Below are 27,279 nucleotides of genomic sequence, written 5' to 3'. Positions count from 1 at the left end.
ATGAGGGATGGATCCAAATACACCGGCACGACAGGAGCTTTCTGCGGCTCTCGGGTGAGCTCTCTTCATGGTCTTGCGAGGCGGCGGCGGCCAACGCGGCATTGAGTGAGTGCAGTGCTGGCAAGGCGGCAGGACATAGCACGGAGATTGACGCTGCCAAGGCGTTCACCGTGACTCGGAGTCGCGCGATGGTGGCGGAAATCTCGGCGGCGCTCTCGGACGAGCCGCGCGTGGAGCCAGTGGTGGCGTCCGAGGAGTTCGACACAATCGGTGTACTCACAGAGGAGGGACCCTTGTCCGAGGGAGCTTGGACAGCACCCCTAAGCGGCTCGGGTGCCGATGGAGCACCGAGTAAGCCGTTGTCGCTGCGGGAAGCGTGGACGGCATTCCCAGGCAACGGTAGGCCGTGTACTGTCGTGGCGGCGCCCGGAAAAGCCTGCCCTTGAGCCACTGAGGAGGCCTGGACGCCGTCCTTGAATGGTGGCACAGGTGCTTCCGGCAGAAGTAGCGAGACGGGCTGCATAATCGTTCCTTGGAGGGAAGGTCCGCAGCGCCGATGAGCCACGAGGGCGCACTTACGGTTGATAGTTCGTAGACTGCGCCATTGTGATGCAGAGAAACAAGAGACAACGCCCGTTCGCTGGGCCGGCTGTTCTTATTCTCAACCTCGTTCTTCTCTTCTTCGCGCATCCTGCTCTCGCGCCAGAGCCCCGTTGTCGTTCTTCGTCATTACAAAAGATAAAATAAGCAATACAGAGCCAGAGAGACAAAAAAGAGAAAGGCAGAAAGAGAGAAAGCCATAAAAAAAAGTCCAAAGGAAAATAGTGTGAAATTACGAAAATAAACACACAAAAGATAAAAAGACAACAAAAACAGACAAAGAGAGAGAGAGAAACAAAACAAAAAAGAGAAAGGGACGGTTAGAGAGAAAGACAAAGCTATTGGTAGAGAAAGAGCGAGATAGAAAGAAAGGGAAGAAAAAGAAAGAAGTATAGGCATAGCGAAAAAGAGAACAAAATATATAGAGAGTGAAAGATATATAAAAGAAATTGATGCAAAAGAGATATACAAGAATTAGAGACAAAGATACTGAAAGATGAGAAGAAATAAAGCGGAAAACAGAGATAAACAAGGAAGGCCGCCCATCTCTGCTGTTTAGTCATGCTTGACAGCACTAGCCATTACTTTTTAGAGGTTAATACATCAATCTAAAATACAGTTCTCAAAAACATAGGTTCATAGCTTCCGTGTTTTCGTCGTCGCTCCTGAGCATTGTTTGTACAAAGTTGCTCACAAGGTTAGAGCCGCTTTGGATGATTTCAGAATGAAATAAATAAGCGCAGCAATTCCTCCGTGCGCGTAAAATACGTCACGCTGATGGAAGAATGTAGAAAACCATTTTTATATAAAGGCTGCTTCCAGCACTGCAGATAAGCTTCAACAAAATTTCCAATTCCTGATGACATCTATCGCTTCAGCGTCGTGCTGTTCGGTCTTTGTAACGATCTGGTCACATTTAGGCACATGTTGGGCAGTGCTGAGAGCCTTTAATTGTCCACCTGTGTACATTACTCGGAGGATGTGATTGTTGTTTTTCAGACTTTTTAGACACCTTTTATCCGTATTTCACCTTTCTCATCGTGATCGCGTACAAGTGAACTGATCTAGGTATCAGTTCGGGTGCAAATACTTCAGATGCTTGGCGGTCTCCTTGATTCTAAAGATGTGCAACGAGACCTGGCAAAAATCAGCGCACTTAAGACAATTGTTGCGCCAAGCTGCAAAGAATGCCCGCAGCTTTATTGGCTTGTGCTCAACCTTCCGAAGCTTCGTAAAATATTTGTGGACATATCGAGATACCTCATTCAGCTTTTAGAAGAAAAGGTAACATTTTCATTGGGCTGAGCAGAAGCTGTCATGCAACTCAACGCACGGCTTACGACTCCTTCGATAACGGCCCACTCTGACCCTGCTACACCTACTGAAATATGTAAAGGTGCAAGCGGCTATGATAGCGGCGTAGTACTAGCTCAGCGCCAGCGGTACCCTGATTACGCCAACACATATAGCAGCCACCTCCTGACCATCATTTCAACTGTTCTACCACAGAGCACGTGAGCTTTGGCGGTTCAGCATTTTCCACACTTATGCGGACGACTATTCTATCAGTCGCCGATTACCACGTGCTGCGCTTGCTGTCCTCTCGATGCGAGAAAGTTAAAAGTCGGATATTTGTGTTGTGCGTCGAAGTGGCGTCAGTTCAATAGTGAGCGTGAGAGCGTAGTTCCGAGTTCAACGGTGCAGACTTTGCTTTCTTTTCGCTACAACTGCCTCAGTATGAAACGCGGGCGCTATGAAAAACTAACATTAGAAGCCGTATCAGACGATTCGTGATATGATTGGCTGGTTTAAGAGTGTAGCAATGGAAATCGATATTTTATTACCTTGTGCCTCGTTCCGGAACTATACAGCTTTTCCACACCTGTTAAGACTCTGTCGCATCTCGTTTGAATTTTGTGCGAGAAATGTTTTAAAATGATATGGTTCAATTAACCTTCCCTGTCCTTACTTAAAGGATGAGAATGAGGTCACACAATGAGAAAGATATAGTCCACAGGCCGCACCAGACAACCTTATCTTCCTATGTGTTGAAGGCCCCGCCTCCGCTCAGGGGGGTCAGTGAGCCGTAATTCGCACGACACAAGCCAGCAACGCTGGGAACAAGAACCGTTTTAATTCACGACTCAAAAGAATCACCACCGGCCTTCCAGACCGGCACAACACGGCACTAACGTATACAGGAGAGCCAAAAGCCCGGAACGAACAGTCCCCGCAGACTGGCGGTCAAATGGAACCTACGCGCGAAACATAACGGCAGGAAAGCAAACTCACGCGCAACTCGCAGTAGAAGACGAGCCAACGACTCCTATTAGCGGACGTCCCGAACCGGCGTGGCCTCTGCTCTGCAGCACTCACGGAGGAAACCGTCGCGCCTAGCGCGACCGTCGCCGCATCCCATCGTCCTGCCGCCCACCAAAAAGCCCTGGGGCTTGTCTCACCTCCCTTCTTATCCGCCAGCCATCTTTACGCCCCCTGTGGCTTTCCCCCGCTGCCGCTCGTCACGCGCATGGGCAATGCGCGTGTGTTCTCCTCCCCCTGCTTCCAACGTGCGTGCTGCAGATAAGGGCCTATCGGACCGACAGTGTCTTGCCCGGCTCATACCGTAGCAACCCCCGTTCACAGACAAATCCCGCTCGGCGAGTCCATATCGCTGGAGGTATGAAAACTCTTCAGACGAGCAACGCGCACCCACGGGGTTCGAATTGACCGACGACCAGCAGACGTCAAGCGCGCTAAGACGTACGTCAAGTCGCTCAAGCGACCTTCAATGACAAACGAGCCAGCGTACTGAGGTAAAAACTCCTTTCAATGACCATGTTTAGTTTGGGGGTCCACAACAGCACAAATTGACTTATGACTAACAAAATGGCGTCGTGGCAGCGATCATACCGTTGTTTGGAGCGATCATGTGTTGCCAGTTTGCGGACGTGAGCAATTTGGCGGGCTTCTTGAGCCCGGCACAGTGTTTCAGCCACTTGTCCTTGGCATGGAGCGTAAATGGGAAGATTGCACTGAGAAAGGTGCGCGGCGATCGAGCGTAGAGCAAGTAGAAAGGCCTAAAATCGGTGGTTTTGTGCTTGGCTGTATTGCAAGCATAGGTAATGAGCAGTAAGATCTCACTTCAGTTGTGACTGGATGAGACATACATAGGCAGCACGTTAGGAAGCTGCGGTTTGTTCATTGTGCAAGGCCGTCAGTCTGGGGATCACAAGGAGCTGAATGTCGGAACTACGAAGTGCGCAGGCGAAGCAGTTCTTCCAGATCATCGACGATGAATTAGAGAACACCGTGACTGATGATTACTCGAGGTGGTACATCGCGAAGAGCTACGGAGCGCAACAAGAAGGCAGCAACGCAATCAGCTGGGGAGGATGGTATTACAGCCCTTTCGGCGTACCTGCTCAGGTGATCGACGCAGTCTATTATCCAACTATTGTTCGAAGATCTCAGAAATGGTCGAAACTGATCGATGCCACCTTGCTCGAAAGGCGTAGCAGGCACCGCTACAGGCTCAAGAAGGCCGTGTGGAGGTCTAGTAGCCACGAAGGCGAGTGTGGAACACCATTTTTGCTTCAGGTAATATGCGAAAGATTATTCGTCAGCTGCCAGTTCGCAAGAAGATCACGTGCTTTCTAGCTCCAGCAGGCAGAAAACCAGGGTTCCACACTCGTTGTCATGGTTACTAGCGGCGCTGACGTACACTCCTAGGCTTAAATGCAGATATACGCACCATGAATTGGACGGGAGGATGACCGCCACCGTAACTCAGTGGTAGAGCATCGGATGCGTTACTCGAAGGTCGCAAGTTCGGTGCCTGTCGGCGGCAAGTTATCTTTTGGTCCACTGTATTTTCTTCCCATTTACGTCATAATTCCTCAAAATAGCATCCCCTATACTTTGGTTGGCTTTGTTGTCTGTTAGTTGTAATTAATGTTGTGTCTTGGAAAGAAAAAAACGCCAGGCCTACGCTGAAACCGCAGCACAGTCAAAGCGAAAGCTGGAAGAGCGGCGTTTCTAGAGCTCGTTGTAAGCTCTCTTGGGGCTACAATACAAGTACACTAGCAAGGTACCCACTACGCCATAAATCACAAATTTTGTGAAGTTCGGAAGCACCTACTAAGCCATTATCCGTCATTCTGCGGAGAAGCGAGGCACCAGCTACACGTCTGTAAGACATTATGTGCACTTTGTTGACGCCACGACTGATGACGATGAAGAATTATGGCTCAGCCCTTTGTAATGGGTTGGAAGCTTTAAACGGCCCACCAGTTATGTAATTTGCATTGCGTGACGCCCGCTCGCTATTTCCCTCTCCCGTCATGCTGTATAACATACGTTGACGTGGGAGAGAGACGGGGGGGGCGAAGAACTTTACTGAGACCCCGAGGAAATGGATCATGCGCTCATGGGCTTCCTTAGCAACCAATCCAAGTGCACTTGCGAGGAACCCACTACGCTATAAAGCACTGTAAATTTACTGAGACCCCGAGGAAATGGATCTGCGCTTATAGGCTTCCTTGGCAACCAATACAAGTGCACTTGCGAGGAACTCACTACGCTCTAAATCATTCTAATTTTGAAGAGTGGGGCAGCAGGCACTGTGCCATTTTTCTTCATTTTAAGGAGATCCGTGGTACCTGCTAAACGCATGTAAGGCATTATGCGCACTTTGTTGATGCTCTGCCTGATGACGACGAAGAATTATGGCAGAGATCTTTGTAATGGGTTGGAAGCATTTCACAAACTACTCGTTGCGCAATTCGCATTGTGTGACGCCTGGTTACAGAATTCGCGTTGTGCGACGCTTGGTGCTTATTTTACTCTTCTACCACACTATATTGCATATGCTAATGTGGTTCCTTCCCGACATGAAGCCTGTATAGAACCTTTTTGCAAAGGAGTTTCAAGCACGGGCATGGTTCAGAGGTTGAATACTGGGCTCCCACGCAGAGGGCCCAGGTTCGAACTTCGTTCCATCCGGGAATTTTTTTCTTATTAGTTTTTTTTTCTTATTTCGATCGATACTGGTTACGGACACCGGCGGCGGCGGCGGCGGACAACTACGGCGCCAAAAACGGCCGGTGAAATGATCTCATAACAGCTTTCGCTGTAAAAAAACGCGCCACTAAAATTTCCCACCTTTCATTCATAGCGAGGTTCTCGTTCTGGCAGAGTGGATGCCCACAGATATCTTGCGAGGGATTATTAATGGTCATTTGCCAGCTCGTAAAAAAGTTCACGCGCGTCCTCACGTCAGCAGACAGAAAAACAATGTCCCACACTCGCCGTCATAGCTACTACCAGCGCTGACTAACACTCTTAGGTTTAAGTGCACATATACGGCCCATCAAGTGGACGGGAGGATAACCGCTGTCGTAGCTCAGTGGTAGAGAAAAATGGGACTCGTTATTAGAAGGTCGCAGGTTGGGTTCTTTTCGTCCGATATACTTTTACATCCAATTATACATTCGCGTACCGGTTACTACAAATATAATTCTCTGCACTTTCCTTGGCTTTCTTGTCCGTTGTTTCCAATTTCTGCAGTCGTTTAGTGTTTTGTTTGTGCTTTTGCGCTGCGGTATCATGTCCTCCTTTCGCTCCTAGGCTGTATACTTGAAATAGAAGAGAACTGAATTGATGATATTGGCCACCGATACTTCTATGAAGAAGTGGCCAGAAACAGCGCTGCTGTAGAGGAGCTATGGAGAAGGGCTGAAGCTTTTTTGGAGGTTTTCAATAGATGCCCAAAGAAAAACTGGCCGCGTATCTGCGTGCTCCGCTGCAAATGTCGTCTAAATACGATAGAAGAGGCGCTGCATGAGATATGGACGCCATCTGGCAATACGTCGGGAAACATGAGTGCTGCGTTGCGGGCTGGTAGTCCCGGCGCAGCAGCAGGCGAAGACCGGCGGTGACCAACGCGGCCGGCGGGGACGCCAGCCAGCCCGAACACGCGGTTTGGCACGAAGCGCCGAAGCAGATGAAACGTTCGCACTGAACGAGTACTCTCTACACACTCTTTTATTTACACGTCGCCTGGGTGAAACAGGAATGCCAGAGCGGCGCCCCATAGCATCCGTACAGTGCAATACTGAACCGAAACCGGAACACAACCATGAGCTCGTGCAGAAGGCACGGAGGAAGGCAAGTTTCAGCGCAGTCGCATTTTCAGCGCAGCTTAACAAACTAGGGTCTCTAGAATTGCGTATCTATGTATTTTCTATTAAAGGAACACACCACCTAATACTTACCTAGTGATGGTGCGCCTCAGATATGCGTAATCTTTGCTTTTTGATCAACAATGTACACAAGTATGAACCTAGTCAGCCGTTCAAGATGGCTGGTCCTTGGGCAAGTGGTTCAACTTTGGCCGGGTGGCTGAATCGAGTGACGTGCCGACAAACAGAACGACAGACAGAAAGACAGGCCAAAATTTCTGCGTTTAAGTTCCCCAAAAAAGACTATCGTCTTTAAAATATCCTGCCGACGGTAAATGCGCAGTATGCCCGGAGGGGCCACTCGATCTACAAATCTAGTCATCGCCATTAAGCCCATGCAACAAAGGATGGCATCGATAGTAGATCAAAGAGGGTGATTGTTTTGTTATAAAATGTAGGTGCGATTATTCGCTGCGATTTAGGCTTCTTTTACGAGCGAGTTCAAGGGCAAATGACATGTTCCACTCTATCACAGGCAAATGCAAATTTATCTCCCGAGTACCGACGATAGTGGGCTACATAGATTTTAACCGCAATATAGACTTGAGATATTTTGGTGACTTGAACACGCTACCAAATATTGATGGAGCAGGCCCAACAGTATTGTCAGTAGCAAAAAAACTGCCTAATTCTTATGCAGTTTTTTACGCCACAAGTACACTTTAGCAGTAAAAACAATACTATTGCGAAATTGTTTGACCAGTGAAGATTAACTATTGCAAAGCGTAACAATTTCTGTACGGACCTTGCATGCTTATAAGCACAATTCTCCATGCATAGAGGACCAGTGCCTTAATACTACACAAAGAAATATCCAAACAAACTATGCCTGTACATATTTTGCTGGGTCCACTTTGTGTATATTTAATAACCGAACATAACCGAAGTTTTGCGAACTTTATTATCGAGGCAAATTCATGAAATACAGCTAAGAAAGTTAGTGCTATGAGAATTTCTTTACAGACGGCCATCATCGTAGCCGAAGCAGCCATGTAGAATGTATAGTGTCATTAATTCAGAAAACTGTGTACGCAAAATTTATGATTTGCATAAGCGAACAGGCCCCACTTAAGGTCGAGAGCAACCAAATGTTTTTCTGTAGCACTTGCCAACAACCGATCCTGAAGCCTCAGCTGTGACTACAAGAATAAATGATGCGTTTAAATGTCGCCAGGCAACCTTTTCAGAACTCAAACTTAAATGTCAGAAAAAATGATCAATCTTTGCTTTTTCGGATTTCGAAAGTCTGTAACTAAAAAACAAGAGGACTTATCAGCTCATGGTTTGAAAAATCTATTGTATGAAAAAAAAATAAATTTTCATGCCTAGACCGCGGTGGTTTTCAGTGAATTTTGAACCTGAGTGAACTTGCTTTTTATCTTCGATTTTTTTTATTTCAAGGTGGTGACGTGTTTTCTTATTCGTAATCCTGAACAGCGGCACCGTATAAATTGTGAGGCAGCACCTTCCTTAGCATTCCAACCGCTGAGAGATCTTCGAAGGCAATCAAAATGAAGCTTCTAGTTTTTTGCAGTGTTCTTGCTGTGGCTTTTTGCGAGAAGGCAGCAGAGGAACCACAAGAGATACCATCTTGGGCGAATGAAACACTCTTCGGCAAAAACCAAGACTCTTGGGCGATAAATATGTTAAGCCTTCTGACACAATTTTAATTATGAATGCTACCATGTTAGCGACATCTTTCTAGGCTAAAATCCCAGATTATTTTGCATGACAGAAGCTTGCTTGAAACATATGATGCACTAGATATGTGAAATTCCATATGCCGTATTTAAACTCAGCCACAACGCTCGCCTACTTGTTTTAAGGTTAACAATCAACTTAGGAAGTCTAGATTGACTGTTTCTAAGCATAACACCATAGCGAACTAATATAAATATTATAAAATGCGTTTATGAGGCACTAATTACGTATATGAGTTTCACGTTCGGAGCTTGGCTTCAGCTTCCTTTCACGCCGTTTCCATCTAGCAGTTTTGTCGCTTCTTTTCGGTATTGACGGCGAAACGATATGGTCCGTTTTTCTCAAATCGACACAGGAGCACGTTTGTAAATGTGTTGGAGAAGTCATGCTATAATTTTGTACACAGTGAACTCAGAACGAACATTTAAGGTTAAGATCAACTCGAGTTAATCGCTCTATCATGACGAAATGCTACCCAGGGCCGAATCCACCGAATTTCTCTCTCGCAAGTGCGTTTTTCCATTGGTTGACCAGCTTCGCTAGTGATATGTCCCACATCGTGGTTGGTTTAAATATTCTCTGAAGAAAATTTTTAGCGTGAGTCATTTTTTGTTTGAATACGGGCCCATGTCCATTGGACAACGCTCTGTCCCTTGTCACGGCGTATTACTGGCAGGAACTTCGATACATCATCGTGATTGCCATCAAACTCTTCATGACAAGTGTGTTTTTTGGTCAAAGTTATTTATGTCGTTCTGTTTAAGGGCGTCACTCTCGTTATCCTAACTATGAAAATTTCGACAATTTTGTATTTATCTTTGCATCTTAGTCAATCGTCCGTCGATGAGCACATTTATTTCAATATTTACAGTTTCCGGCACGGTGAGCGCTTCAGTAAACATATTTTTCTTCATTTCTCCTCCCGATGCACGCGAGCCCTACGTGTGAGATGTCAAACAACGCTTTTTGAAAGCTTGCGAAATTGTGACATATATGATTATACTTCGTTTGGGCTATAATGCTACTTGTTACGTTTGTTCTCTTCGGGTTGCCGTCGGTTTGAAGGCGTGCTAGATGATAGACCAGAGAGATTTTCATAGGAATAAAATATAGTCCGGTCCTTGTTATGTTGGCAGTGTAAGAGAACATTTTGTATGAGGAGGTAATGCTACGGCATCTACAAAGGAAGAGCTGTACTCAGTCAGCATAGAGCGCCATGTCGCTGAAGTTGGTGGTATTCCTAGGTGACCACCATGAACGAAGGATCTTAGAAGGCTGTTAATGTATTATTTTTATTGTAGTTTGAGAGGAGGGGCTTCGCAAAATACATTCAAGCAGCTTGAAGAATGACAATTATGTGCGCTACATACAATGTCCCCTTGCTCATGTGTGTATACAGAGACTGTTCTGCAGCCTTCTACAGAAACTGACCTGTAGATCCCTACCGCATAGTGGTTACCCGAGATGACAACCTCATATATTTTGCACTAAGAGTGCGACTCCTTTTTTCTTGCGAGAAAGTCATTTCAACAAAAATAAAACTTACCATTTCTTCAATAGAGCTCTGCTTCCCACCATAAATGGATTCCTGTGCATGAAAGAGTTAAAGATGCGATGCCAAAAATCTACGATCAGAATCGTCCAGCAGGATCGTCATGCCAATATGGCAACCGAGAGTATCCTTCGCCGATCTAACGTGCTTTAGAGAGTGTTTCGGCATGCGGCTTGGGACAATTGAGAACACATGCCTAGTGGTGTTCCGACGAGTAAGCTGCGCATTGGCTGCGCCAAGACCCACTGGTGAGCATGAACGCCAGGAAGGCTTCGTACTTACGTCTAAAATGTAGAAAACTCTACACGACGAGGTTTAGCTTCAGAGAAACATAGCCAAAGGCACCGCTTCGCGAGCAACAAACACGCGACAGAAGGAAATATGAGGGCACCGATGACAGCGAAAGACAGGGACGGTACATTTAGCTAGGGTGTTTTGGCTAAATTTGTTTACGATTTAACGCAAGTTCATAATAAATGCGCCTATATCTGATAAGACGAATAAGACTCTCAGGTTGGCGTTGCGCGCTACGATATGCTTTTTCATTTGTCTTTGTCCCCTGTGCGATCACCAAACAAAAGAACTAAAACGAGTCGCTTCCCTTAAGACAGCCGGTGACGCTGTCTTTCGTGTCCTCGCATTGCGACTCTGGACCTCACTGGTGGTTTGGTACTGGCCGCTCTTTGCCAACCCTCGCGCACTTTGGAAGTGCCTTCATTCAATTAGGGAATATTTAGATCCCGAAAAAAAGCAGAGCAGCAATTTTATAATACGATCGTCAGCGACATTATAGGTTTCATTGGTGTGCAAACCGAAGTGACTCGACGGCTGGATTGTCAAAGAACAATTAGAGATCGCGTTTATCCTGTGTCCTTACTTATATTCGAAGGTGGAAAGCGTTAGGAACAGTGAGGGCCAGGTACATTCACATGGTAATCATACACGTAGAGAGCGCATGCGCTTTCATCAGATATTGTGCAATATAAGCAAGGACACCATTCAATGCAATTCGAATGGCAAGAACCGGCTAGCCGGTGGCAAACGACTCTCAAGTAGACAACACCAGCCGTCTGTTGCCCTGTCTTCTTGACCGCGGGGTACTTTATGCGAACGTACGAAAGGCACCACGTTGGAAAAAACTGTGCCGTCTTCAACGACCATCATAGCAAGTGCGTTATAGACGGGTTTCGAACGTCTCGCCGGTTTCTAATATATCTCAAGATCGGCATATTTGCTTGCTAAGATGTAAGGTTTCTTTTAAGGAAATTTTTCTCTCAGTCCTGGCGCCTCTCTGTCACCTAAAAAGACGAGCATTTATCGGTGAAATAACGTGTTATCGTCTAAGTGACGATGTCACCTAATAAGAAGAATAAAACCCCAAAATTTTTTTTGTGGCAAAGCTTGGTTAAAACCCGGGCCCCTATGCTCAGAAGACAACTGACCTTAACGACAAAGCTACACACCCCGCCCTTTAGTGTTTCAAGATATCTAAGGCGTACGAATGTGTTAAATTGATATTGGAAAACAAATTTTATAAAAGGCCCACTTTCTATGAAGACTTTGTTCAATTTAGCGGTAGTGGAATTGAAGCCCTGTTTTGATTTGTACACATCAGAAAAAACTGCAACCTGGCGAAACTCTACTGCCAAATTCGCTTCTTCGTGGCTATGGCGTGCGCCCACCACGACCCCATTCTAGAAGCCAACGAACGTTACAAAGATCATAAAAGGCGACGTGACGTTGCCGCCCGATAACAGCGTTATGAGGCCGCCTCCTACAAGAAAACACTTCGATGACGCTTCGCCGTGTCAATCCCAAAGGCGGTTCTCAAGTGATTTTTTTTCTGTTAGCAGTAGTATCGGTTGACTAGCCATCTTCTTATTTTGAGGAAAATTAGTTTCTTTACCTTCATCTGAACCACGGGGGCTACAGAAAGAACATTGGCATTGCGATTCCGTTTTGTCAACTTCGCAAAACCTTTTCACATGTCGGTGAAAACATGATACAAACACAAGTAGATAAACGATCGCTAGATCCCTGCACTGAGTGTATGCAAACAGGAATATGAAAGGGTGTGGGGTAACAAATTGCTGCGAATAATACTACGCTGACTTTCTCAACGCTTTCAGCCAAGTGCTTTCTTTCAGCTGTTATCAATCAGGCTCCTTGAGCCGCTAGGGCGTTTGGTCGGCTCAAATTTGTTTCCATACTGCGTCATCGTTAACGTCGCAGGCTTTGAAGGTCAGTGAACGAATGGCCGCCAGGCCAAATATAGAGAGTAATCTTGCCAGTATATATTGCTTTCGCTCTTGGACATATTATACTTACCACAGATATCTAAAACGCCCCTTCACTGATCATTTTAATAAGACTGCGGAAATTTAGCGGCCTCGCTGACCCTAGGCCGGAGCTACTCAATCGTATGAAAGATAATCGGCAAAATTGGTTGAACTGTGAGACATCAAATAAAGCCGAGCGTCGGCGCTTAACTCAGCTAAGGTGAAGTCTAACTTCACTTTACGACATGTTTCAGGACACGAGTGCTGAATAACTTCTACAAAAACAATTATGACGCTGCTGATAACAGCGGTTCAGGCAGAAATTTATTTCGGGAGTGGTGGTCTCCGACCCTCCCTTTATGTGTGTACATATGTGTGTGTTCGTATCTTTGTTTGTACATATACAAACACAACTTGTAAAAATTTCAGGGGGGGTGTTTCTTTGGTTCCGCCAATGGCTGATTACTGTATGGTATGCTACGCACGACTTCATGCTGAGGTGGATGACCGCACCTATGCTGGGAGTCATCCGATCAAAAAAATCTACATCTTTATTTTGTGCACCTTACAGAAATGCTTCGATATCTTAGGATCTGCAGGCGATACGCTCTGAAACGTTCAGCGATCTTTACTTTATACTCGTAACCGTAATTGTCTTTAAATACAAATTTCTACCGCGAATTCATTTTTACAATGAGCATTACCATGTTGATGCTTCTTGCAGAAATATCACCGTCAAAAATACAACTTCTGTGAGAAGTACACTGATAAGTAATGCTGCATGATAAATGTGCCAATAGAATTTGTATGAGCAGCGACGAATGGTGTAATTTTAGTTATATTGCGGGGTGTATCCTTATTCTTGATGTATTGGTGTAAGGGGCTATTCAAAATACAAGCGACATTCTCCAACCCACTTTTCTCATTCAAAACAGCATTCACGCAATCAGCAGATATGACAACAGCGAAAGCTGCCAGCAATCGATTATCATGTCAAAAAGATAAGCGCGCTTGTTGAATTGATCAACAAGACGCGACAAAGTGTCCTACATTTCGGATAGATATACGATACCAGCAGTTACATTTTCGTATATACCCGACTGGGGAGGTGGTTGGAGGATCACTATGAAAGTCATCGCTTTATAAAAGAGTAACTGCGTGGGTGACAGTGCAAGTGGACCAACATCACGTATATTAAACTATTGATATAGAATAATGGTCAATGCATTTGCACTAGAAATGTGTTTGAAATCGGACTTTCACCATAGGATTGTCAAAGTTTATAGAAAAAAGCTAGTTTACCTTGCTTTTATTAAGAGCTTTATCATTCATAGACACGGCAACAATTTTATTCCTTGATGTTCATGCCTAGCACTTCTTGCATCGTACTTTGAACGTTTTTAATCGGCTTGACAAGTTGCCACGCTCCCTGAGATCTCGCTGTATACCTTTAAATAAAGCGTAAATGCATGTACAGTGCTTTTCACCTGGACCGCTATCTGCCAACAGTGTAATTTCCTTATCCGTATTATTGCTGCATCTCTTTCCGGGATGGCATACAAACTTAACGTGTAGCGTATGCCGATCTCGCCTTGTGGAGGTGATAATAAGGAAGCAGTACAGCATTTCTGTAGATACTCATCAAGTACCTTGTATTGGGCCAATAATTGAAACAAATCGACTTCAATAAATTGCCTGAAAATGCGATATAAAGAGATCAGCTACAACCTTGTCTGATCCTGAAATGCTCCAAAGAGGCTCGCGCGTCGCTGAATGTCACTCTTAGATGAAAGAGCAGTAGGCAATTTTATTAAGATTTAGACAATCGCCTTTGTTTTGCGATTCATATTGCATACGAAAAAAATTCTCGCGAGAAGAGCACCCTGTTGCTCAAAAAGTACACCTTTCAGATGTTTCGGTTTAATGTTGCGTAATTCGTCATCGTGGATCATTGCGTTGATTTCTGTTGGGCTAACGCATTTATTGTGCTTCTTCTCTTTAATATTCGCAAGCCTCTCACCCAAGTGCTTCAGGCATTGCAAGCACACACTCAAATTCATTGTGAACATGTCTCCCGAGAGAATCACTTTCTGAAATACGTGGTAGCGCCACCTGTTTGCTGATTTCGTTTCCAATGCAATCTGTTTTATAGAATATTCTGTCCTCGTACGGTACATCAAATTCTTAGTGGTTTTTCAAAAATATTCATTGCTGAAAAAGCAATTTGTTTTTAGTTTTTTTTTACAGTTGTGAACATTTAAACGCCCGAACTATCTATCTGGTTTTGGGATTCGTCACAAAGTTAAGCAACGTCGTGTCACCTATTCCTAAGCATTTACCACAAAAAATCACACTGGCTTTCCTTTATAACAATAATTGCACATAATATTTAGATCAGAGCAAAAGCTCTTTCATAAAAAGCTAATGCTAATCTTGCAAGCAAGAAGATTGAGCTACTGAAAAATGTCGTTGAAATATGTTCCAGGGTCTCAAGAGAGACATAAATTCAACATACTACCTTCTCAAATCGACATATAACAACGACAGTGTTTGGGGAGAAGGATTTACTTGTGTCAGTGTAAATGCAACTCTTCTGAATGAAGATAATAAGACTGTCACAGCTGAAATAAAATACAAAACTCGAGGCCAGACAGAGCTGTGAGTACATTTTTCTTTCTCATACGAAAGATTTTTATGAGAACAGCAGTTTTCATTCTCACTGGTATCTAATCCTTAAAAGGTATTCTCTTACTCAACACGACTGAATTACAGTACAATTTGTGAATGTATATTTATCCAAGTGCAGGGCAATCAATAACATATAAATATTATGCCAACGACAGGCCGTAATAAATGAAAATGAAGGCTCACTAAAGATTCTCAGCACTAATATTTTTGTGGGCTTTTCCTTTGCGCATTATTGACAACCACACGAGCATTCTTTTTACATCAATGCGCAAGTTGTTGAAGTTTCCTTTGGGTACATATTATTTAGCACACAAATATTGAAATGAGCGCTTAAACGGGGGATCATGTGATGAAGTTGAACGCTGCAAGTCACTATCGCTTCTTTAAAGTGGCACCATATCATGTTGCTTTGCAACTTTTCTCTTTCTTGCTGTGTGCATGTAATGGCTGCGTGTACACTGCTACAATACAGTGAGGTTTCAATAAACTTTATTTGTTGCTATTTCATATAGCGCGGTAACAAAAAAAAATATTATTATTTGGTTCATGGAAGCAAAAAGAAAAAGATGGTTGATCCCTACTTCATAGGAGTTGGAATAACACGAAAGTAAAGCTTGCCCTTACAGAAGTAACTGAATGTTTACAGAAGTAACTGAATTGATATAAGAGAGTTTGAACAATGTATATTGATGTCTGGCAGCTATAGCACGGTTTACCGTGTACTTAGCTCTAGGTGCACGTTAATAAACCCCAGGTGGTCGAAATTTCCGGAGCCCTCAACTACGGCGTCCCTCATAACCACATCGTGGATTTGGGACGTTAAACCCCAGATATTATTATTATTATTATAGCACCGTTTAACGTGCATGCACCCACTTCGATGATTGGTGGTACATCTCCATCTCGACGACTAACGTCCATGTTAAGTGATTAAACAAACTCTTGTGGTAGGTGTAGTAGGTAACGGTGAAAGCGTAATCAGAGAACGAGGTGTGATAGCCAGAAGAGCGTCGCATATTGGACGCTGAACTTGGTCGCCATCCCGCGGCATGTTAAAATGTGATTGAACACCACGGCCGGACTAGAGGGAAACGCAAAGCGTGTCCTGCCGCCCCGGTAGCCCAGCCGCGATTTTTCTAGGGGCGAGGGCATCAGCGGTGAACGCGGTGTTACAGCCAGGTGAGGCAGGTGCTCGTCGCAGAGCTATTTTTGGTTTGGATTAACGTGATGCTATGAGCGAGCCGGCGCTTTTACGACGCTTGGTATGAGATCGCCACCTCGCGGTGTGATAAGACATTGACAAAATTGAACTTCAATTGAAAACGCGCCGAGTGGGACGACGTGTAACGCGTTGCAGGTGCTAATCGCGGAGGCCACAGTACTGCCGAATTACTTTAAAGTTCCCAGAGGGCAACACCACCCCGCCGACCGGGAGAGTGGTAGATATAAAAGGCCCATTTGTAAAGCCTCTAGAGTCCGTGTCCGTGGCGCAGTGGTAGTGTGCCCGGCATGTGTTGTTGCGGACCGAGCGGTCGTGGGTTCGATGCCCGGTGACCGAACTTTTTTTATTTGACATCTGATCGTGTAAATTTTTCTACGTCATTTCCGTGACGGAAATACGTCACTGAAGTCTTGGTGGACCCCGTCATAAAACACTTTCGTGTTAAAATGTATGGTAGGCCAAGTACACATGCTTTTTCAGCCATATAAGATACCGATGTACTTTAGAGAACACTACGTTGAATAGTTAGTATAAAATTCATTGAATGTAAGTGACACAGATAATTTTTCAAGGATATGTCAAATATTTCATCGCTTATTCTTCAGTTCTTTCTCAAAGTAAGGAAGTTTCAGAAATAGCCATTAGGCACTAAGAGCGTGTAACGAACTTGAGCAAATGCCGGACCATCTATAATGAGATATATATGTCCTAGACAAATGGTTTTCATAAACCACTCGAATGTTTCGCTATATTTTTGTGGGAACCGTGTTCACATGTTCGCAGTATATTTTAAAGGAATATTTTAAACCAAATTTCTTTAGATTGATTCTTACGTGCAACATCATTTCTTGCTGCTGCATTATTTGCTTCTGAAACAAATATTGTCTTGAAAATTTCCAATTTGCATTTTGCTGCGGCAAGTTCTAATCCCTACGTTAATAAATCAACGTTTTCTGACTTGTCCCCGTAAATTTGAAAGTATACTGAACAGAATTAGTGTAATCATACTAACGTAGAAAAATACAAAGCTTCCGCATTGAAAGTCGTACTAAGACGCAATAAAATAGTGTAAATCACTTTTAACGGTCGACTCCTCATAGGGCGTGATGCGGTCACTGTACGAAAAGACTCGGGGTCCCTTCTGCATTTGCCTAAGATGACTCGCAGGCGAAATCCATCTTCTCGTTTTTGTTCAGTCGATGTAATGTTTTGAAAGAGCGTATGCTTGCGCATCTTCGTAATTCATGTTTGACTTTTTGAGCGCTCAAATGAACAAGGACGCTTGAATTTTCGCGCTTTAAAGTTCCGCGTCGCTTTTCGTCCTTGTTGATTTGTGCGCTCAAAAAAGTGAACGATGGATTGTTCCTTCTCCACCCCCTTCCGAATGCTTTTTCGACGCAACGTAGTTTTGCACAGCCTCCAGGATCGGAGCCACTGCAAGCTTTCTACATATCACCTGGTTTCGCATTGCCTCCGTGATCGACCCACCAATCACGGAGGCAATGCAAACCGACGATGCCATATCATGACGTCATCATGTGACGTGGCGTTAACGTCACACATTTTGGCGGTCTGTGATGTCATGAGGACGCCATAAGGTGACGGCATCGTGTGATAATTTTTTGCATTAACCGTGTTGACGCTGCCGACTAGGGACGCCGATGGTGAATTTTGGCGTTTGATCTGGAATCCAAAGCTTTCACCGTAAATATTATTGCGATAGCAATAATATGGACAGTCTCGGCTGAATTTTGCCGTCGCCGTCGCCGTCATGCACCGTATATGTATAAGTATGTATATATATATATATATATATATATATATATATATATATATACATATACATATATATATATATATATATATATATAAGCCCCAAAGAAAAATAATTCAGAAAAATGCTTCCGAAGCACGCAATCGAACCAGAGACCTCTAGCTCTGCAGCGAGTGGCGCTAACCGCTACGCCACGAAACGCAGATCCTCCACGTAGCTAACTGCGAGCGTTATATACACACCCTTTACCGCTGGACCGACTCAGAGACGGCCGGCGCTTATAAGCGTTTCTTCATTACCAGCGAGATGGCGCTAGGAGCGGGACGGGCGCATTTCAAATTCGTCGGCTCGCTCGCTCGCTTCTTCTTATTGCGCAGGGAGGACCTTGCCCTTCCGCTGTCTGCTGGCGCGGTTTTGTGGTGGTGAGGGGAAGAGGGTTGTTTCAAGCTTTCACTGTGGTGTCCGCACTCATGTTACGGAGCGTACAAAAGTCACTCGAGCTCAAGGGACGCCGCTAAACGAACAAACAGACGATGAGCGCGAACTATCAAGTGTCACAGCTCGACACTTGAAGCACGCTAGTTTCCTTCGCTGCTTCGGCCGCCTTTGCAACAGGAGCGCTGTTCAAACTGAGAGTATCCATTGGCGAGCCTCACTTCTGTAAAAGTCCACGAAAGCAGTGCGCCTTCGGTAGTTTATTGATGCTACATCATCGCCATCTTGTCTTCTTTCTTCTCTTCCCCCCTTCCTGTTCACGGTCGCTTCACTTTGCCTTTGTCGCTCTGGTGCTGCGGTTATGCTAAGCTTGCAGAATATTATATCCTCCCAACCGTCTGTCTTCATCCCTCCTGGGATGGTACGGGAGAACATTTCCTATCGAAGCTTCTTCTGTTTTTCCTTTCAGGCCTTGGTAGTACACAGTCTTCAAAATTCCTTGTTGTTTTGCCGTTTTGAGCACACTGAAAGGGCCGATGAACGGAAATTTTGCATCAAGACCTTTGCGCACCAGAATCATGTCTCCAGGCATAATATCCGGCATCTTTGCCATGTGTCGTTTGTCAAAGTTTCTCTTCATGTTACACCGGTACTTCTTCCGCTGTTGTGCTGACAATGGTGTTTCTCGGAGTGACACTTTACCAACGACGTCCAGCTCTTTATCAGCCGCAAGCCATGCGCTTGTTCCAAAAGCCGCAAAATGTGCACTGCATCCTATTCCAGCTGTGTAAGAGCGATTATGATGTGAGACTGCTGCCTCGAGTGAGCATTTCCAACCTCCCTTAAATTGTGGGTAGAGTGCGATGAATGTCTTCAGGTCACGAATTACCCTTTCAGCGAGAGAATTGGCTTCGGGGTGATAAGGAGCAGGGAAACGAAGCTCGACACCTCTTTGCTGTGCCCAAACTCGGAGCTTGCCACTTCGAAAAGCTGGTCCATTGTCAGCCACTACAACCTTCACGTTTTTGAAGATGCCTCTTTCAAGAAGCTGAATAACGGAGTTCGCGTCCTCTTTTCCGGGCTTGGCAGCAACGAACCGCGTACATTCATCCACTGCTACAAGAAAAGCTTGCTTTTTTCTGACGCCCTCGCCCTTCTTTTTTATCTCGGCGAAGTCGAGGTGCAACACTTCGAATGGAACGTCTGAGTATGTTGGCATGACCATCTAGTTCCCTCTTGGCTTGAACTTGGCTTTGTGCACCTGACATTCGTGGCATGTTTTGATGTAGCGTGCAACATCCGCTTTCATGTTTTTCCACGTGAATCTTTGCGTAAGCTTCCGGTATGTCCTCCAAAAACCATAATGACCACCTGATTCCGGGCTATTATGGTACAGTCTAAGAATTAACGGCACACTTGTTTCAGGTACGTGTATGCGACCATTCTTAAATTGTAAATCCTGTGTGCCTTCCCAAAGCGTTGCCATGTTTACGCTCTCGCAGTTGGCTTCCTTTGGCAAGTGCAATCTGGAAAGCGCATCAGCGTTTCGATGCTTGAGTCCGGGGCGATGCGAAACTTCAAAACTATACTGCTGGATTTCACTTATCCACCGAGCCAGCCTTCCTTTAGGCTGTGCCAGCTGAAGGAGGTGCGTAAGGGCTTGATTGTCAGTGGAAAGCTTGAAATTTCGGCCTTCTAGGTAACTCTTGAAGTATCTTAAGGCCATCACTACAGCAAGTGCCTCCTTTTCGGTAGTTGCATAGTTAACTTCTGCCTTTGAAAATGTGTATGAGTAATATCCAATTACTTGTTGTTGCCTTCCAGTGGGCTTCTGAACGTCGTGTTGAACACCTCCAGTTCCGTAGTGAGAAGCATCGGTACATAGTTCGAAGGGTAGTGAAAAGTCCGGTAATGTCAGCACAGTGTCAGACGAAATAATCTTGACAAGTTCCAAGTAGCACCGTTCACATTCTTCGGTCCATATAAACGGAACTTCTTTTTACAGCGAAAGCTGTTATGAGATCATTTCACCGGCCGTTTTTGGCGCCGTAGTTTTCCGCCGCCGCCGCCGCCGCCGCCGGTGTCCGTAACCAGTATCGCTCGAAATAAGAAAAAAAAACGAAATAAGAAAAATTCCAGGATGGAACGAGGTTCGAATCTGGGTCCTCTGCGTGGGAGCCCAGTATTCAACCTCTGAGCCATGCCGGTGCTTGAAACTGCTTCGCAAAATGGTCCTATAGAGGTTTCATGTCGGGAAAGAACTACATTAGCAGATGCAATATAGCGTGGTAGAACAGGAAAATAAGCACCAAGCGTCGCACAACGCGAATTCTGTAACCAGGCGTCACACACTGTGAATTGCGCAACGAGAAGGTTGTTGAATGCTTCCAACCCATTACAAAGGGATCTGCCATAATTCTTCATCGTCATCAGGCACAGCATCAACAAAGTGCGCATAATACCTTACATGCGTTTAGCAGGTACCAACGCTCTCTGTAGAATGACGAAAAATGGCACAGTGCCTGCTGCCCTACTTCTCAAAAATTACAATGATTTATAGCGTAGTGAGTTCCTCGCAAGTGAACTTGTATTGATCGCCAAGGAAGCCTATAAGCGCATGATACACTTCCTCGGGGTCTCAGTAAAATTACAATGATTTATAGCGTAGTGGGTTCCTCGCAAGTGCACTTGTATTGGTTGCCAAGGAAGCCCATAAGCGCATGATCCATTTCCTCGGGGTCTCAGTAAAGTTCTTCGACCCCCCCCCCCGTCTCTCTCCCACGTCAACGTATGTTATACAGCATGAAGGGAGAGGGAAAGAGCGACCGGGCGTCACCCAATGCAAATTACATAACTGGTGGGCCGTTTAAGGATTCCAACCCATTACAAAGGGCTGAGCCATAATTCTTCATCGTCATCAGTCGTCGCGTCAACAAAGTGCACATAATGCCTTGCAGACGTGTAGCTGGTGCCTGCTTCTCCGCAGAATGACGAATAATGGCTTATTAGGTGCTTCCCAACTTCACAAAAATTGTGATTTATGGCGTAGTGGGTACCTTTCTAGTGTACTTGTCTTGTAGCCCCAAGAGAGCTTAACGGGCTCTAGAAACGCCGCTCTTCCAGCTTTCGCTGTGACTGTGCTGCGGTTTCAGCGCAGGCCTGGCGTTTTTTGTGTCAGTGCGGTTAAGCATCTCGTTTTCGTTGCATAATTCTTGATAAATGTCCTGAAATGACCCGCCAGACCCAGGAAAACTCGCAAGGAATGTAGATCATATGGCTTGACAAGGCTTGAAATTCTCTGCACACTTTCTTCTTTTGTGCTTTTTGTTTTCCCATTGAAGACTCGACCGAGGAACACCACAGTTTGACAAAAAAATTCACTTTTCTTCACGTTTATCTTGAGTCTTGCTCGGCTCAAGGCCTCTAGTACATCAGATAAGTGCTGACTGTGATCCTCCTTCGTCCTTGAGTAAACAATAATGTCATCGACATACACGTTGCAGAACTTGCCTATGTAATCTTTCAGGACACTAATCATTAGCTTTTGAAACCACGCCCCGGAGTTCTTCCATCCGAACGCGAGACGGTTATACTCGTAGATATCAAATGATGTGACAAATGCTGTAAATTTCTTTGTTTCTTCTTTTAGTGGCACTTGCCAGTATCCCTTGCACAAATCAATTCTTGACAACCATTGACATCCGTCAGTTTCATCGATTATCTCGTCTATCTGGGGCATTGGGAAAGGGAACAATTCAGTCTGCCTGTTGATTAGTCGATAATCCGTGCACAGTCGAAGGGAACCATCTTCCTTGGGTACAATAGTAATTGGTGACGCGAATGCGGATGTAGACGGCCTGATGATGCCGGAGTGCAGCATACCTTGCAGTTCTTGTTTCAGCCAAACTTTCTTTTCATGACTCAAGGCATAAGGCTTTCTCCGGACTATTGTCGTATCGTTCAGCTCAAACGGTACCTCAATTGCTGTTGTCGGTGGTGGATATGTTCCAACGCATATTAGTTCTGGGAACTTGGCTGCGATGTCATCAGGGCACATGGCTATTCTACTTGTCTTGGTCACAACATTATTCATGGGTTCTATCGCATAGTTCGTCATTTTGCCTTCATCCGTTGTTATCACGTCGTCCCACACTATGTTCATCTTTAAGCGCTTCATATCCGACCGAGAGAGAATAAAGTCAAAGTCAACTCCGGATAGCACCAAACATTTGACTGTCACCTCCTGGCTGCTGAACTGAAGTTTAGCATTGGTCCATCTGGAGAAATCCCTGTGTGTGCCGTCGTAACCGTGCACATGTAAGGACTTTCCCGTGATGATATCATGGGGACACACAATTTTTTCATTTATCATGCTTACAGATGCTCCGGTATCAATAATTACTGACACTTCTTGATTATTGACAAGCATAGTAGCATACAGAATGTGTGTCTTTGTAATAAATACAGTCTCTATTTCATTACTCGGTCGGGTTTGAGTTTCTGTGGCCTCCCTGCTGTCGCAGTCCCTGAAGTGTCTCGCGGTTCTTGAAGGTAGAGTGCTTGGACAATTAGTGCGTATAAATTCGTAGCATGCTTCGTCCTGTAGCCGTGCATCCTTAAGTTCGGCTGCTTTGTGCGATGTGACCCTCGTTTTTACACAGGTATCTGTGACAATAACATTCTTTATTATACAAAGAAGGTCTTCTAGAGAGCGCGGTGACATGAGTTGTGTCTGCTGTCGGCATTCTCTCGTCATTCCAAGCATTACAAGCGGTATAATGGCCGATTCCGGAAGTTTAGGCTCTGCGAGTTGAAGTAGGCGACACTTTTCAAAGACATATTCAGAAACTTTTCCTTCTTTCTGTCTATATGTAAGCGCGTCATCCCACAACTCGAGCGCATTGCCTTGAAAAGCAGAACGAAAGCTGTCTTTCCATGCACACCAGGGTTGTTCTTTGTGTTTTACGATACGGATATCGAACCATTTCTTGGGATTTCCAGCTAAATATTTTGACATATGGAACACGCGGTCCAAGTCCGAGCACCAAGAATTTTTTTCGCAGGCGTATTCGTAGTGGTCAAGCCATGTGTGAACACTAGAAGAGATGCCGTCAAATATTTCTGGCTCTATTTGGGCTCCGACTTTACAGCATGCTGCGAGTGTACTTAAAAGAGCTTCTTGGCGTTGGGCTTGCTGACTTTGCAATTCGACAAGTTGCAACATCGCATCTGAGAATGTCTGAGCATTTGCGTCGCGGCTAAATGCATTTGCGTCGAGGCTAAGGGTATTGCAGAGATCTTGATTAGTCAGGCAACTTAGCTCCTCGAGATCCATGTTAATAGTCGTGGTACCTTTAGCGATGATGTCGTCCAGTGCTTCGTTGGCCTTGGAAGCGATAGTCCGCAGTAGAGCCGGAGTCGTTGCCTCCTCTGGTGCAGGCACGAAGTCTTCTCCGTCGAGCTTGTAGCCCGTCACGATAGGCTGGCCGTCTCGCTGTACCACGTTGAACGTCACCCACATCTTGTTCTTTACTCGGCTGCGCCAAATGTAAAAGTCTACGAAAGCATTGCGCCTTAGGTAGTTTATTGATGCTACATCATCGCCATCTTGTCTTCTTTCTTCTCTTCCCCCCTTCCTGTTCACGGTCGCTTCACTTTGTATTTGTCGCTCTGGTGCTGCGGTTATGCTAAGCTTGCAGAATATTATAACTTCGTATAGCATTATTTTAGATGCGAAGTATCTAAGGCCGAGCTCAATCCGGTGGTGTGCGGCGTGACCACCCTTACTGCGCATGCGCATACCCTCTCCACACACCTCCTCTCCACTCACCATCTCCTTCCCCTCTCCACTTTCCCTCTCCCGTCCCCCTTTCCACTCTTCCTCTGAAACGCTGGCTAGACATGCCGAAATTCTCTCCTGCGCAACGCCGCGATGAGCTCGAGCGCATGCGCGTCCCCTCCCCTTCTCTCTCCTCTCCTACGCTGCCCCCCTCTCGCCCGCCTGTCGACCGCGTTCCCCGCTCGCCCTGTGAGAATTAACGGCCAGGCTAGATGGAAGATACGACGCGCGTAGCGTCCCTCTTCGCGTTCCACGACGCGAGGTCGGTAACATGCCCAACGAACGCCAACGGAACGCGATCGTGCAAGTGCTCCGGCTTCGCATCGCCTCATGATCCCCTTTAGCGGGAGATGTTGTAATTTTCTTGCTATCGCATTCATTGCTTCGGCCTTGCGGCGAAACTGTGACTTTTTTCTATCTTGTTACCACGCGGCAAATATTAGTAATAACCAGCCAAAAGGGGCAAATGAATGGTGCTTCCTGGACATATTGGCTGGACATAATGTCTTCCCGGACATATGGCCGATTTTTTGTGCTGTTTACCAAGCTGCATTATCGGTGACAAATGAAACACAAACAGCGGAGCGCGTTTCCCAAGCATTAGGAACTCTTTAATGCGCGCCGTCCTGTCGTCACTATTGACAGGCACGCACACCCGATTAGGCAGCCCTGCGCATTCAAAAGCATGAATCTGGCTCACGAGCGGCAAACCGCAAGATCGTATCTATCTATAATCATAAGGATGCGAACAGTACCACGCGCACCACTGCTGGCGTTTCATTCGGAGCCCATGGTACCTGTAACAAGTTTTAATGTGCATCCAACTCGCCCAATCTACACTAGTTGTTCCCAACAACCCGCTGGTCGATGACGTTATCAATTTTACTCTTTCGGTAAACGTTTTGTGTACATGGCTACAATTGGGAGTGCAGTGTGAACTTTCGTTCAAGTCTGTTTACACGGCGCTAACTTTTGCGAATAAGCCGCGAAATTGATCGTGCATCGCTTCCAAAGCAGCGTAGAATCCTTTCATCTCGTTTGGCGGGACGTTCGCGCTTTCACGTAAGCCATTCCAACGACGCCCAACACAATGAGTGGCGCTACGAACTGGGTGATATGATCCTGACCACGATGGCTCTGTGTACATAAAAGATACGTTACATATTAACGTTTCTTAACCTCCTGTAATGCTCGCAGCCATCTAAAGAACTATCATTACAAGAAAATACAGCTAGCATCGAGGAACGCCGTGCGAAGCGAGCGAGCTATAACGTAAATGCTGCTGTTCTAGCCAGAGCCTGGCAGACGACATAAGCGGAATCCCTACCTTTGTTTCACCGGAGCGCCGTTCGCAGCGCCGCCATCGGGGGCGCACGAGCCGAACGTGAATGTGATTTAGTGGGAGGAGACTCCTTAACACACGTAATATTGCGTCGCAGAAGCATGTAATCGTGCCAGGTGTCAAAACATCTGAGTTGCGGAATGAGTCGGTGTTTTTACTCCACACCCGTTACAAAGCGCTGAGACATATTATCCAGACAAACCGCTCTGATCAGAGAAAGCGCTCAGATATATTAATCATCATCAGCAGTAAAAGCATCAACACAGGGAGCGGCTGCATACGTTCGCGTATTGTCTTTCGAACGCTTCATGGGCCCTTCGCTTATTTGCAAAAGTAACAGTTATGGCGTAGTGGGCACCTCGCAACTGCACGTGCAGTAGGCATTTTAGGATAGTGTCACACTGCCAGTATTACGCGCATAGACATTCGTTTGCATGTGGCACGGTTGGGGCATCCACCGAGAATTGAAGCTAGGCTAGCAATTAAGAAGGCGAAGCGCATGGGGCCTGATTGCGTTATCCCGCTCTACTCTCGAAAGCGAAACTCAAGCGTCCTTCAAGTTTTTTGAACTGAAATTATGCGCGTTGAAAGTACGATAAATTTATGCAAATCAATTGGGAGTTTTCCGTTCAGGTAGCTTGGTATAAGCTACAAAGTGTAAACGAGCAGCCTGGAGTAGTGCTGCTTACTGGTCTCGGCTGTTATCTGCTGGCTGCACTAATATGCTGCTTATTTTCAGGCAAACGTCTCACGAAACAGTTCAGGCTGTTAAGATGTACAATTACACAATGGAAAATGGCATCAATTATACAGTAGTCAAAGGTAAGTTTGCACTGTAGCGCTACTGATCGCTGCACTCAAGGCAATGTTGTAGCTTCAAGGTCTCCCCGTAAATTAGAAGTTCCTGTTTTACGCAACATTTTGTGCATTGTTTTCGAGCTAACAGAGCGGAGCGCGTTTCCCGACAGAAATCACGACATAAAGCGAGTTGATCGTGAACATTACAGGCACTCTTGATCGCCTCGATGCAGGCGGCAGGATGCAGTTCTCGGTTTCTCCGCTGACATGAGCATTTTGCTAATGGACACTTTAGGCACACTAGCCTTCCTTTTACAGCGAAAGCTGTTATGAGATCATTTCAACGGCCGTTTTTCGCGTCGTAGTTGTCCACCGCCGCCGCCGCCGGTGTCCGTAACAACTATCACACGAAATAAGAAAAAAAAAGTAGGGGTGTGCGAATATCAAATTTTTTGAATACGAATTGAATACGAATATCCACCTTCGAATATCGAATCGAATATCGAATATCAAAGGAAAAATGCCTCCACAGTAACAATATTTTATTTAACATGTAGCTATTTGAAAGAAAAAAAAACACATTAACAGCCTGACTGGCAACACAACATACACTCCTATCTCCAAAACACAATGTCCAGGCTAGCACAATGCTGCACATCACAACACAAGCAAATATCACGGCAAAATGAAAATAATGACTAGATGTTATCATAAAGAAATATGAGTTGCTCCACATGATCAGGCAGCAGGCGCTCCCTTCTAATAGTGACAACCCTCTCCCCCCCCCTTACCCTGCCACTGAAAAGGCAC

Source organism: Rhipicephalus sanguineus, chromosome 8 (assembly GCF_013339695.2).
Source record: "Rhipicephalus sanguineus isolate Rsan-2018 chromosome 8, BIME_Rsan_1.4, whole genome shotgun sequence".
In the NCBI taxonomy this organism is placed as follows: domain Eukaryota; kingdom Metazoa; phylum Arthropoda; class Arachnida; order Ixodida; family Ixodidae; genus Rhipicephalus; species Rhipicephalus sanguineus.
The sequence above is the reverse complement of the archived record's forward strand: the minus strand, read 5'-3'. Positions refer to the sequence as shown.